The 13,057-nt window shown below is 33.8% G+C and overlaps 1 pseudogene; it reads right to left on the bottom strand.

Annotated features, from left to right (window-relative positions):
• Positions 1–551: 551 nt before the first annotated feature.
• LOC141833090 (uncharacterized) lies at positions 552–11,957 on the bottom strand (annotated as a pseudogene).
• Between the last annotated feature and the right edge of the window lie 1,100 nt (positions 11,958–13,057).

The raw sequence follows: 13,057 nt of genomic DNA, 5'->3' as shown, positions 1-13,057 counted from the left end.
TCTAACATATTGTCAGAAGAAATTCCAAACTTTCACTGGTGGACCCTGTATTTCAGTGGCAAAGATCTTATCTATTGTTTCCGATGTGCTTATATTCCTCATGAAAAGCACAAATAGTGAACAAATTTGGTTATGAATCTTACATTTCAGTTCCCAACTTTGGTAGCGAATGCTTATATTCACCATGTAGGCCACCAATTGTGAACTATAAGAAACATCGCATTGCGTACATATATACTAATAAGAATACTTACAAACATTGAAGAGATTTGGCAACCATGAGCCTTCGGATTTCACTTGAAGAGGAAGGCAGCATAAAGTTGATATGGGTATTTTGATTTGCCTGCAAGCAACATATGCAACACAGATCTAACCAGTGTTATGTTATTTAGAGAAACAAATTGCCTACATGATCAATAAAAAGGCAATTCACCAGTCACCACAAGGATACATAAAAAAAAATCTCTTCTAGTTTAGCTTTCTAGATACAGGTGCCTCAGATAACATAAAACTACATATCTAAAAGAAAACAACACGTTCTAGTTCAAACTGCTAGATGTCACAGATGTCTAATGGAAATCTACATAATAAATTAACCAAAAGAACCACAATCCTTATAGAAAGACGCGAGTTCAGCTAAATGTCTATCACATCCTATGATATATCTAGCAAGCTAGTGTAACCAGATTGTGATATCTAGTGATGTACTCCACTGCCTTATTTCCTATCTTCCATAGGGTGAGTTCAGCTAAATGTCTATCACATCATATGATATATCTAGCAAGCTCGTGTAACCAGATTGTGATATCTAGTGATGTACTCCACTGCCTTATTTCCTATCTTCCATATGGGTGGTAACGACCAGCACCGCGGCCATATCTTGTGTTTCTACCATACAATTGACCTGAACTGTAGCCAGCACTTGGCGGCTCATAAACACCACTGCAGCTAGAATCACTGTATCCCCCAACTTCTCGTCCATAACCACCAAAGCTACTTCCACTATGACCCCGACTGTACCCACCATGAGAATAAAGATGGCTAGAATAACCAAATGAGATTCGTCCTGATAATCCTCTAAGCCTCGTGCAATACCATCACATCCACCATCATACTCACTACCAATACCTGCATAACCATCATATACACCAGGTCTAGGAGGAAATTCTCCAGGTGTCCTATACGGAGGAGGACTATAAGAGCCACCTGTAAAGCCACTATAACTGCCATATCCACTAAAATGTCACCTGTAAAGCCACTATAACTGCCATATCCACTAAAATGTCACCTGTAAAGCCTCTATAACTGCCATGTCCACTAAAACTTTCACCAAAATGCCAGGTCTTGGGTTCACTACCAAATGCAAATGTTGGGTTGAGAGAGTTCTTTGGTTCGGCCTTCTTGATCTCCACGTACAAAAAAAACATAAACCTAGTCCCAGTTTACCAAACAGCTACGGAAGATTGTAATACTAAGTTATCTTGATCCCCAAAATCAAGAAAATGTAAGGCATCAGTTCTAGAAAGTAAAACAAGAAAAAACCGAGCAGCCTAGAAAGAGGCGAGAAAGCATTTTTCATGTTGATGATCATTTCCATGCACGGATTCTTTGGTGTTTCTGGCGTTTGACACTGCAAGCTCACCTGACTACCAGCTAGATCAAGCATATTTCCTTTTTTAGTCAGCGAATCATCTGCAATTTTTTCCAACTCAAATACTACAAACTCAAAACCTCTAGGATGGTTGGTTGCATGGTCACGAATGATTTCTTGAATATCCACTTTTCCAAACTGAGAGTAAGTCCTTCAGTTCATCTGCACATTGACAATAAAGAAGCATTCAATTAATTTCTGCTAGAAGAATGATAAATGATTGCAAATTAAACAGAAAATACCTTCTGTGACACTTGTAGGTGTCCCACCAGCAGCTTTCTTCTGTGTTTTAAAATCCTTCAGAGGAGCAGACCCTTTTGGTATTGTTCCTTTAATTTCAACCTGCAAAATACCATAAAATAGATATTCAAGAGGGAAAATAAAGTCCCACTACATGCTTTGGATAAGAGAACAGGATAAGATCTTTGCATAAGGCATGATGAGCTACAGAAAACTTCAGCATTTGGAGACTAAAAGCAAATAATCCCTAAAACTTAAAAGAAAATTGTATAGAACCATGAATCTCGTACCAGTACAAATTCCAGACTAGAACTAGGCAACAATGAAACCAACAATACAAATTTAGTATTGTACACAAAAGTACAAAGTTTTTGATAAAACATGCACCTTGGTAACCGGTATTTGTGCCAGTAAACTATTCAACAGCACGGATCAGAGTTTACGTGTATGATCACAATTACAATACCATGTTATCAATTTATGCCATCCATCCATATCAAAGCATAATGTGAGTGGGCATAGCTATTATACACCACTTACTAATGCTGCACACACATATTAATAAAATATAGACAATGTAGGGCCGGTACGGGATTAAGAGGGGAAGGGGTGAATCTCGATCGCTTTTCGTTCGTTTGATTCGTTGTTCATTCTATCAAAAGTGTTAGCTACAGAATATAATAAAAATAATACAGAGTAGACACAAGGATTTACTTGATTCCCCACCCCCAGGGTTGGTACTTCAAGTTCTATGTACAGGAAATGTCCGTCTAATAGCATTCTCCTTTCTGAAACTTTTCCGGAAGCGGAGAAACCCGTCTTATAATTTTGAGCACAATCACAAAGAGTTTACAATAAAACACATGTATTAAAAATACTAGCAAACCAATTAAGCCAAGTTGATCTGGAAGTCTTGAGCATAGCACACTCCTCCTAGAACTTCCTCGATTACAGAGCTTCGAGCGTGGTTGCTTTCCTTCGAGTACGGAGAAGAAGAGTAGCAGAGTTAATTGTTTCATTGTTCGTCTGAGGATGTTGCTCAATGGTTCTTTTAAAGTGTATTCCGGGAGTCTGTATCCCTTCTGGACGCCCCCAGTTCGACTTGATCCTATCCGATGCCGTCGGACTCTATCTGTTGTTGCATCTTATCCTGGTCCGAGCATCTGGAACCATTCAAAGCGTCTGGACTGTCTGGGTGCCTGAAAACTAATTTGGGCTCTCAAAGTTGTTCCGGTCTGGTTCGACCTTAGTCAAACCCAATTTCTGGGCTTGGTTTGGCTTAGTCCTACTTCCAACTTCAGGTTCCTACAAGATAAGTATACAACAAACAAAGCTAGCCCAGCATACTCTTGTAAGTCTTCCTGACTTACTAGGCTTACCACCTAGAGCTCATTCTCTCAGGATTTTCTTTTGCCAAGCCTTCGGTCATCCTTGACCCACTTGGATTTCCTGCTCAACCTTGATCTTAACCCTCGGGACTTTTTGCTAGACCTCTGGCCCTCGACCATGTTTAGACTTCTACTTGTCCTCGATTTGCCAAGACTTCCGCCTAGTCCCTTCGATCAGAACTTCCTTGCTCAATTCTTTCGAACAAGACTTTCTTCTTTAATCCTTTCGATTAGGACTTCCTTTGCTAGTCATCTGGTCCTCATGACTAAACTATTCTTGAGTTCTTCACGCCAGTAATAACCTGACTAGACTTAGCTCACATCCAAACATCAAATCCTGTTTAGATAAAATCTTGGTCAAACTGATCGGACTTAGGTACCTTGTCAAACATCAAAACCCTAGAGACTGATTGCACTAACAATCTTTCCTTATTGATGTTTGAGAATTTTCTTAAGTTAAATATAGATCATAAGGGTTTTATGACAATGAGAGGTTCATTAGATTTTTCTAACTTAAGTCTTCCTCTCCCCATTGTCATCCATCAAAAAGATTAATTCCTTAACGTTTATACTTCAAAATGAGAGGTAAATAGATTTGGAACTCGATCCGTCCTCTCCCCCTTTACCATTTATAAATAATAATTTACCTAAGGTTCACCTTCGAGTTTACACCAACAATTTACGAATTTTCTTATGGTCAAAACTTAATCTAACCCTTTCTTGAAAGACCATAGTATAGTTCAAAATTAAGTTTTAATTTTGAAAAAAAAAAGCCTTTTTGAAATTATCTTTCAAAATATTTTTAATTGATTTTCAAGAACTTTTCTAAAGAGTAATTTTTCAAAAATTTTGAAAGGAGTCCTAACTTTTCAAAAATTTAAAGGAATAATTTTTGAAATAATTTGTAAAGAATTTTGAAAAGGTAAGTTTAATTTTTTAATCAAGACTCCCCCTTAATCTGACACACCCTTAGGAATCCTTGTTAACCACAAGAACAACTTCTTATATGTCTTTAAGGGTTGCTCCAAGTCAAAAGAACAATTTTGAAAGTTTTAAAATACCTTTTTCAAAATGTTTATCAAAATATGAATTTTCAAAGTAATTTTTTCAAAAGACTTGTCAAAGTAATTTTGAAGGCTTTTTCAAAAAATTTTGCAAAGTTTGTTTTTTTTAAAGAGATTTTGAAAAGATTTTAAGGAAAAGGATGTTTATGATCTTTCAATTAGGATCTCCCCTTAACTGGAACTCTTTTAAGGCATCCTTATTAACGACAAGGAATCTTTACCCTATGTGTCTTAGGGATCTAGAATTAGTGTTGACTTAGGGGTTTTGTGTCTAAGTATTGGTAAAATAATTTTCGAGGACATATGTTATATATATATATATATATATATACCTAGACAATTATTAAATATCAATATTTTTCAAATATTTTTAAGAAAATAATTTTATAGATTTTGCAATCATTTTTGAAAACTTTACAATTTAGTTGTCCTTGTCATTTTACTAGTTTTATATGTCTCAACCCATGACATACAAAATTGTCTTATGGATTTTGTGAGACAATTTGTCAATTTTATCTTTAATTAATTTAATTTGAACTCTAAGAATTGTTTGATATTGAGTTAAATTCAAGTTTAACCGTCAGTTAGTTAAGTGACATTTCAAAAATCAACTTCGAGGTCGTGACGAGGCAAAAGCCTTCTTAGTTATCGGAGCAACGACCACATGCTTAAATAAAGTCTTTTTAAGGAATTATACACTGAACCTACTTGAAAAACTCTAGTGTAACTAATTTAGGATCTGACGAAGTAGTTTCAGTCAGTTCCGCTTAGCTAAGCAGACCAAGTAATGTACTCCTTATTCTACTTGACTACCTAGACCAAGTTTCCTGAACGTACTATCATCTTGCCCCTTTCTTGGTACTATGTGATCAAGTATCAAACAATTTTTTTCCTATCTAACCGTTCTAAATTAAACAGAAAATAAAAAACTAACATGAATGATATGGCATTTATATGCATAATTAAATAATTGAACATATGCATGATGATAGCAATTATGCATGTGTTAAACAAGTCAAGCAATTATTAATTAATTTATAATAATATATCAAATTCTCAATTTGATATATTTCGTGTGAATCTGCAAGTGTGTCAACTCATTTTGATATATTTTGATTTTTATTAATTTTTTTGTTTCATTGGGCACAATTTATTAAATAGTTCCATAATTATAGGGTACTTGATTATAAATAGGTTTATAGATTTTAATTTCATTATTTGTGTTTGATATTCTATTATTTGAATTATTAATTTGTTTTTATAATTTTGAATTTGTTGAATTTTTTAATATTTTGATGTGGTGCTAGATATTGCAATAGCACATTGTGTGGAGTAATCTCGTCACATTTTCTCCCAAGATTAAGAAACAGCTCCATTAGACTGAATCCATTAAGAATTGAAATCATATAGAGGTCTTCTTTATACTTGCAACTACCCAGAAATGAAAAATTTGGAGATCCAGATCCAGATTCCATGTCTCTAAGAAACTGAATACAAATCTGTCACCTAAAGGATAATTGAGAAATTACATTGGAAAAGATTATACAATTTCATAATTAAATCATAAATGAGGAAAATATACTCATTCATATATCATTGGTATTCTTATATAACATTAGAAACATTTGTTGAATAAGATGAAGTAAGATTTTTATTAAACATTTGTTGAATAATTAAGTGTGATCTCTTACAATTTATTATGATACTATGCTAAAAAAAGAAATAAATCAACTATCACAATGTCCATGTAAGATTTAAGACGACTCCTTTTACTTACTATCATTTAGCTATAACCAAGCAAGTCAATTATTTTTGCATAGTTTAAATCAAGGTCGAATTAAGGGAACACGAACAATTCAATTTACCAATTTAAGTTCTTAATTCCCCATCTCTAATGGAACTCATTTCCCACATTAATCTAGAAAATAATAAAACAATATTGGAAGACTTGTAGAAAATTCTAGGGAAGGGGATTTGGGGAGGTTTCTCTAATTTACCGAAACAACTAAAAAAAATCAAGAAATTTACTATATTTTTGTGGTGAAGCTCTTGGTTGATGGATCTCGCCGCTTGCTTCAGTTTCGACGCATATGATGTTGCTTCAATCTCCTCGTCGGTGTGGAATGGTGTGCCGTTTAGGGTTTTGACAAGAAAATGGGTATTGTTGTGTTGTGAATAAATGGAGAAGGAAACCTTAGTGAACAGATGGGGAGAAGAAGAGAGGAGGTGTCGCCGGGAAGAAGAAGAAAGTCGGACAACTGGTGTCGCCGAGAAGCCCTAGCTCGCGAACAGTTGGGGAGAAGAAGAGAGGAGGCTCTGCGCGCGTGGTGAGCAAAGGGGGAGAAGAGGAGAGAGGGAAAGGGTAAGTTTGTAAAATCATGTATTGGGGAGTTGAAACTAAGGTTTGGGGAGTACATGCAAAGAAAATGTTGGGTGGGGACTGACCACAAAGAAAAGTTTTCCATTGGGTATTTTTAAGCAAGTCAAATAATTTAAATTTAAATGTTAAAAATAATGATAATCTTAAATTAATTAAGATAAATTCAAATTCTAACATTTCAGAACATAAATCTTCAAATCTTAATTAGATAAAATCTAATCTTAAAAATTCAAATTTAAATATTACAAATTCAAATGAAAATTTTAACATGATAAATTCTAAAATTAATAATTCAAACAATAAAATTTAAAATTAAATCTCAAACAAGAAATTTACTGTTTTTTTTGGTGATGTATGCTCTTGCTTCACTCTTCTTGACGATGTGGAATGATGTTGCCGTTTGGAAGACAATGTTGCCAAGAGGAAGCAAATGGTCGGTTAGGGTTTGCGCCAGTTGGGAAAGAGATTGAAGAAAGGTGGAAAAACAAAGACGACAGTGAACAAAGGAGGAGACGGAGAGAAGAGGAGAAGACAGTTAAGACGGGGAGACGGAGAGAAGAGGATAAACAGTGAAGAAATGTGGAGAAGAGGAGAAGTCGGCGGTGGGGAAAAGAGGAGACAGGCGCCGGTGTAAGAGGAGAAGACAGTTAAGACGGGGAGACGGATAAAGAGAAAACAATGAAGAAATGTGAGAAGTCGGCGGTGGGAAAAGGGTGTAATGGGGAAATAAAGGAATAAAGGAGAAGTCGGCGGTGTAGGAGAGGAGACTGGAGAGAGGGAGGGGGGTAGATTTGTAAATTCATGAATTGGGGAGTTGAAACTAAGGTTTGGGAATACATGCAAATAAAATGTTGGGTGGGGACTGATCACAAAGTCTAGTTTATGTTTGGGGAGTTTTCTCCAATTTACCGTTATATTATTATCTTTTAGGATATCCTGATTAATTTATTTATTATTTAATTCTGATTTATTTAATTATTGGATGTGAATTATTAAAATTAGAATTAGTTTGATTAAATTAATCTTAGTTTAATGAGTTAAAAATTTTATCTAGATTTTTTATTAATTTGATTAATATCTAGATTAAGTTGATCTTTATCAATTTTATGTTTTGAATTTATTAAATATAAATTAATAATTAAAGTTGATTTATTCAAATTAGATTTATTCTCATTGTAGATTAGACTTAGGTTTGAATTTTTTAAATTAATATTTTTATTAATTAAAATTAATTTTAAATGATCTAAATGATCCAAATTTGAAATTTTCCAATTATTATTATTATTATTGATTAAAATTAATTTCGAATTATCACGATTAACAAAATTATTTGAATTTTTAAATTATTATTATTTATTAAATTATTTGAATTATCTATGTTTGAATGTTTCAAATCATTATTATTACAAATCTAATTTATTGCAAGAAAAAATTTAATCTATTAGGAATTATTCTTGGGGCATTTTCATAAAACATAAAATTACTGACCTTGTTCGCAATCTCTAATTCTGCGGACTTTTTCTTCGTTTGAATGTTTGAATTTTCAAATCAATATTATTGCAAATCTAATTTATTGCAAGAAAAAATTTAATCTATTAGGAATTATTCTAGGGGCATTTTCGTAAAATATAAAAGTACTGACCTTGTTCGCAATCTCTAATTTTGTGGACTTTTTTTCGTTTTCTTCTCCGGGTATTGATTTTTATAATGATCGTTTTTGTTACACTTGAAACACGTGATATGCTCTTTATTTTTGTGGGCTCTTAACATTGGTTGCTCCTTTGCCACCGGTTGTATTGTCTGAGTTTTACGAGCACGACATTGGTTTTTATAACATCCTCTTTCCCTGCATTTGAAACAAAAAATATAAATTTTAAAACGAAAATTAAAATCCCTACCTTCTCCGCCTCAATCCTTATCATCTTGCTCCAGTGGCGATTAATCCAATTAAGAGCTATCCAGGCCGGTGCGGGATCGAGAGTAGAGGTGAAGCTCGATCGCTTTTCATTCATTCGATTGGTCGTTTGTTCTATCAAAAGTGTTACAACGAAATATAATAAAAACAATATAGAGTAGACACAGGAATTTACTTGGTTCCCAACCCCTTATAGTTGGTACTCCAAGGCTTATGTACAGGAGACACTCGTCCACTAGCGTTCTCCTTTCCGAAACTTTTTCAAAGGCGGAGAAACCCGTCTTACAATTTTGAGTACAATCACAAAGAGTTTATAATAAATCACATGTACTTAAAATACTAGCAAACCAATTAAGTTGAACCGCTCTGGAAGTCCTGAGCGTAGTGTACCCCTCCTAGAACTTCCTCAGTCGTAGAACTTTGAAAGTAGTTGCTTTCCTTCGAGCACAAAGAAGAGTAGTAGAGTTAATTGTTTTGTTGTTCTTCTGAGGATGCTGCTCGATGGTTCTTTTAAAGGACATTTTGGGCACCTGGATCCCTTCCGAGCGCCCCGACTTGACCTGATCCGATCCAACATCGCCGGACTCTATTGTGTTTTATCCTGGTCTAGATGCTTGGAACCATTCAAGGCACCTGGACTGTCCAAACACCTGGAAACTGATCCGGGCTCCCAGAGTTGTTCCGATCCGGTTCGACCCTAGTGAAACCCAATTCCCTCCGAGCTTGGTTTGATTTAATCTTGCTTGCAACTCCAGGTTCCACAAGACAAACATACAATAAACAAGTTAGTCTAGCCTACTCTTGTAAGTCTTCCTGACCTACTAGGCTTACCATTTAGGACTCACTCTCCTCCAGGATTTTCTTTTGCCAAGGCTTTGGTCATCCTTGACCTGCTTGGACTTTCTGCTCAACCTTGATCTTAATCCTTGGGACTTTCTACTGACCTCTGGCCCTCGACACTGTCTAGACTTCTGCTTGATATCCTTGACCCCAGGGCTTCCTACCTGGTGTCCTCGACTCCCGGGGCTTTTTGTTCGATGTCTTCGATTTGTCGAGACTTCCACCTAGTCTCTCCGACCAAGACTTCTTTTCTCAATCTTTCCAATCAGGACTTCTTTTGCTAGACATTTGGTCCCAACTAGACTCTTTTTGAGTTCTCCTCACTAATCATGACTTGACTAGATTAGACTTAGCTCACATTCAAACATTGTCTTATTTAAATCAAACCTTGGTTAACTGATCAGACTTAGGTACATTGTCAAACATCAAAACTCTAGAGGTTAACTGCACCAATAGACAAAACTAGTGAGGAAGAGAAAAGCAAATAAGGGGCATCATCTAGATTTACATCAAAAGGAAAATAGACTGATGCATGTTGTACATTGAATTGTATCCAATAACAAAATAACAAACCAGAAAAGGGTAAAACCTTTTAAGATTTAAAACAGGAATAGTATTATAGTATAAAGCATTAATCAAATTTGCATTTGAATTTTTAGTGTGAAATAATCAAAAGTCAAAAACTTAATACAAGAAACTCAAAAAGGAATAGCAAATTAATTAAAGTAGATTATTTACACAGTAAAATACCGTCTTCCCATTGATAGTAAGTGTGTCTTCAATGACTTTGTCAACCACAAAAGGGTTATCAAAAGTGAAATCCAAAGCCTCTGTGTCTATTTGTGCTACAGTCTTTCATTATCATTTTATCAACTATCTTTCCATATTTTGCAAAATGTCTCTCAAATGTCGCTGTAGGACACCAACATATAATAAATATTATTTAATAACATGAAATATAAAGACACTATAGAGTAAGAAATAGGTTACATGACTAGCATACAAATAAGTTTAAGTTCATACTAATGTTAGCAGTTAAAGGTTGTAAACGAGCCAAGTTTTGTAATATTCAAGATTGTTTGATAAAGTACCCGAGACAAGTCAAGTCAAGTCAAACCAAGCCTAAAATGAACCAAGCCGATGAAATGATTGTTCAAGCTTGACTTGATTTCTTTTTTATGAGCTTGAGCTTGATTCGTTTAGATGTTATCGAGCTCTCAATTCAAACTTGTTTGATTATTTGAAACTTTTATATTTTAAACTTGTTTGTTGGTTATTGAATTTGATAATATAAACTTGTTTGTTTATTTTAAAAGTTTCTTTATTTATTTAACATGTTGATACGAATTTTATTGATAAACATAGTTCACGAATATTATTCGTGAACGTTGTTCATAAACATTATCAAGATGAACACGTATGTATTCAAGTTTGTTTGTTTATTTTAATGAGTTGTTCAAGTTTGTTCATTTAATTAATCTTGTGTTATTGAACGAACATAAACAAGCTCTTACCAAACAGAACACCAAATTTGTTCACGAACGTTCGATTCATTTACAGCCTGCCAGTTAGCCTTTCCAAAAAAGGAAGATGAGAAAGGCTTCAAGTATCTGCAATACTTCTTCAGTTCTAGCTCGAAAGAACCTTTTACTACAATTTTGCAGGAAGGATAACTAGACTCAAACCCATTTTTAGTTAATTAAGATAGCTTGTTATAGTAACTACCGACACTGTGAATTAAGTTGGCTTGTTTAGAATCAAACGTCTCTAGTTGTACAAGGAGAGGTTGCACGATCAGGAGGATAATAATGATAGATATATATACAAGAATATTCTGCATTTCATCTACTTGAACTACTATTCTAGATGAACAAAGATCAAGAAAATAACGCCATAAAATCGTTTTATAAAGTTGCGATCGTGCATAAAAAAACATAATAAATAAAAAATAGAGGTGAATCGAACAGCAAGACATTTTTGGACCTATCACAGCACATTCATATAAGAAACCGAATAAACACACCCCTAACGATTAAAAGTGCCTAATTTGTACAAATACAGCTTACACGATTTGAACTTCTATTCCAAGTAAACTAAGATCGAGGAAAGAAACTAGAACCATTTTAGAAAGTTGCGATCTTGCAAGCCAAAAAAAAAAGAACGTTGCATCAAACAAACAGCTAATTTTGCACCTATCGCAGCACATTCACATCAGAAAACCAATGAATGCGATCGCGAATGAAACAGAGCGATATCCACACACAAGCCTTCGCCGTGAGGCATCAGTTCTGAAACTAAAAAAGAGAAGAAATGAACGGGCAGCGAACGAACCCATGGTCGACGAAGATCTTCCTGCGTCCAATGAAAAAGGGGAAAATCTGTAAAAGACAAGTTCGACAGCAAAGCGTACAGCAACCGTCGTGCTCCAGCAAAGGAATCGCGATTTCCCACTCCCCTCCTGTTCCGGCCCAAAACTAGGGCAACGGGTTATTACAGGGGAAAAGGGCGAAAATTTATACTAAATACTTGATATTCATAAAGAATTCAAAATATAAAAAAAAAATAGGTAAAATTAAATAGACGTTTTTTTACAAATTGAAGAGAAATCCCATTTTGATTTTTATCAAAATAAAATCTCATCCTATTATTTACAATTACTCAATTGATATTTAATATTATTTAATAATATTATTTTTTTATTTAATTTTTTAAATCAATCAAATATATTATAATAATTATAAAATCTTAACTATTATAAAAAATATAAAAATTAATATTATAATAATTACGAAATATAGACAACTTAAAATAGACCCTATATAATAAATGAAATTAAATTCATTTATGTTATAAATATTTGTTTATGTTAAAAAGACCCTATAAATGAAATTAAATCGAATAAAAAGATTTTATTGTCGAATTTTTAGTTTAAAAAATAATAATAATAGATTAATCAATTTAAATCATATTTACTTGATTAACCATTAGACTGATTAATCGACGGATAGTTTGAAATGTAACGGATATAAAACAAAGCAAAATTAAGAGAGGAGCATATTTGAAGAATCTATAAAAATAGGTGCACATTTTAAAATATAAAAAATTCTTCATATTATGAGTAGCATCAAATTCAACTAAACCGCTATTATGCCAAGACAATCGAGTTTCAGTATTTAAACCCATTAAATCCATAAGATACTTTAGTTACAAAAAAAATTAATCATTATATTTATAAATTATGTAAAAAGTGAAATTCATCACTCGACTGCCTTACACTATTAAGAGAGAATAAATTAAAAAAACAAATCAAAAGAGAGTATTTTCACTCACCCATTAAGAGGAAGGATATTGCACAAGGAGGTAAATCATAAAATCAAGACGCACCATAGGAGAAAGTAAATTAGAAAAATCAAGAAAGAGTATTTTTATGTCTTTGCCGACTCTTGGTAAATTCCAGAGAGGATGTAAATTGTGAACCTTATCGTAGGTTTTTTGGACTTCGAATGCATAAAATGAGAATAATGTACAAAGAATCGATGAATTCGATGATCTTTTTAGCATCTGGAGAGATTTATTTAT

Source organism: Curcuma longa, chromosome 8 (assembly GCF_044706935.1).
Source record: "Curcuma longa cultivar G26 ecotype Majalengka, Jawa Barat chromosome 8, ITB_CL_G26_1.1, whole genome shotgun sequence".
NCBI lineage: Eukaryota > Viridiplantae > Streptophyta > Magnoliopsida > Zingiberales > Zingiberaceae > Curcuma > Curcuma longa.
This window is presented reverse-complemented; position numbering and strand designations above follow the sequence as displayed.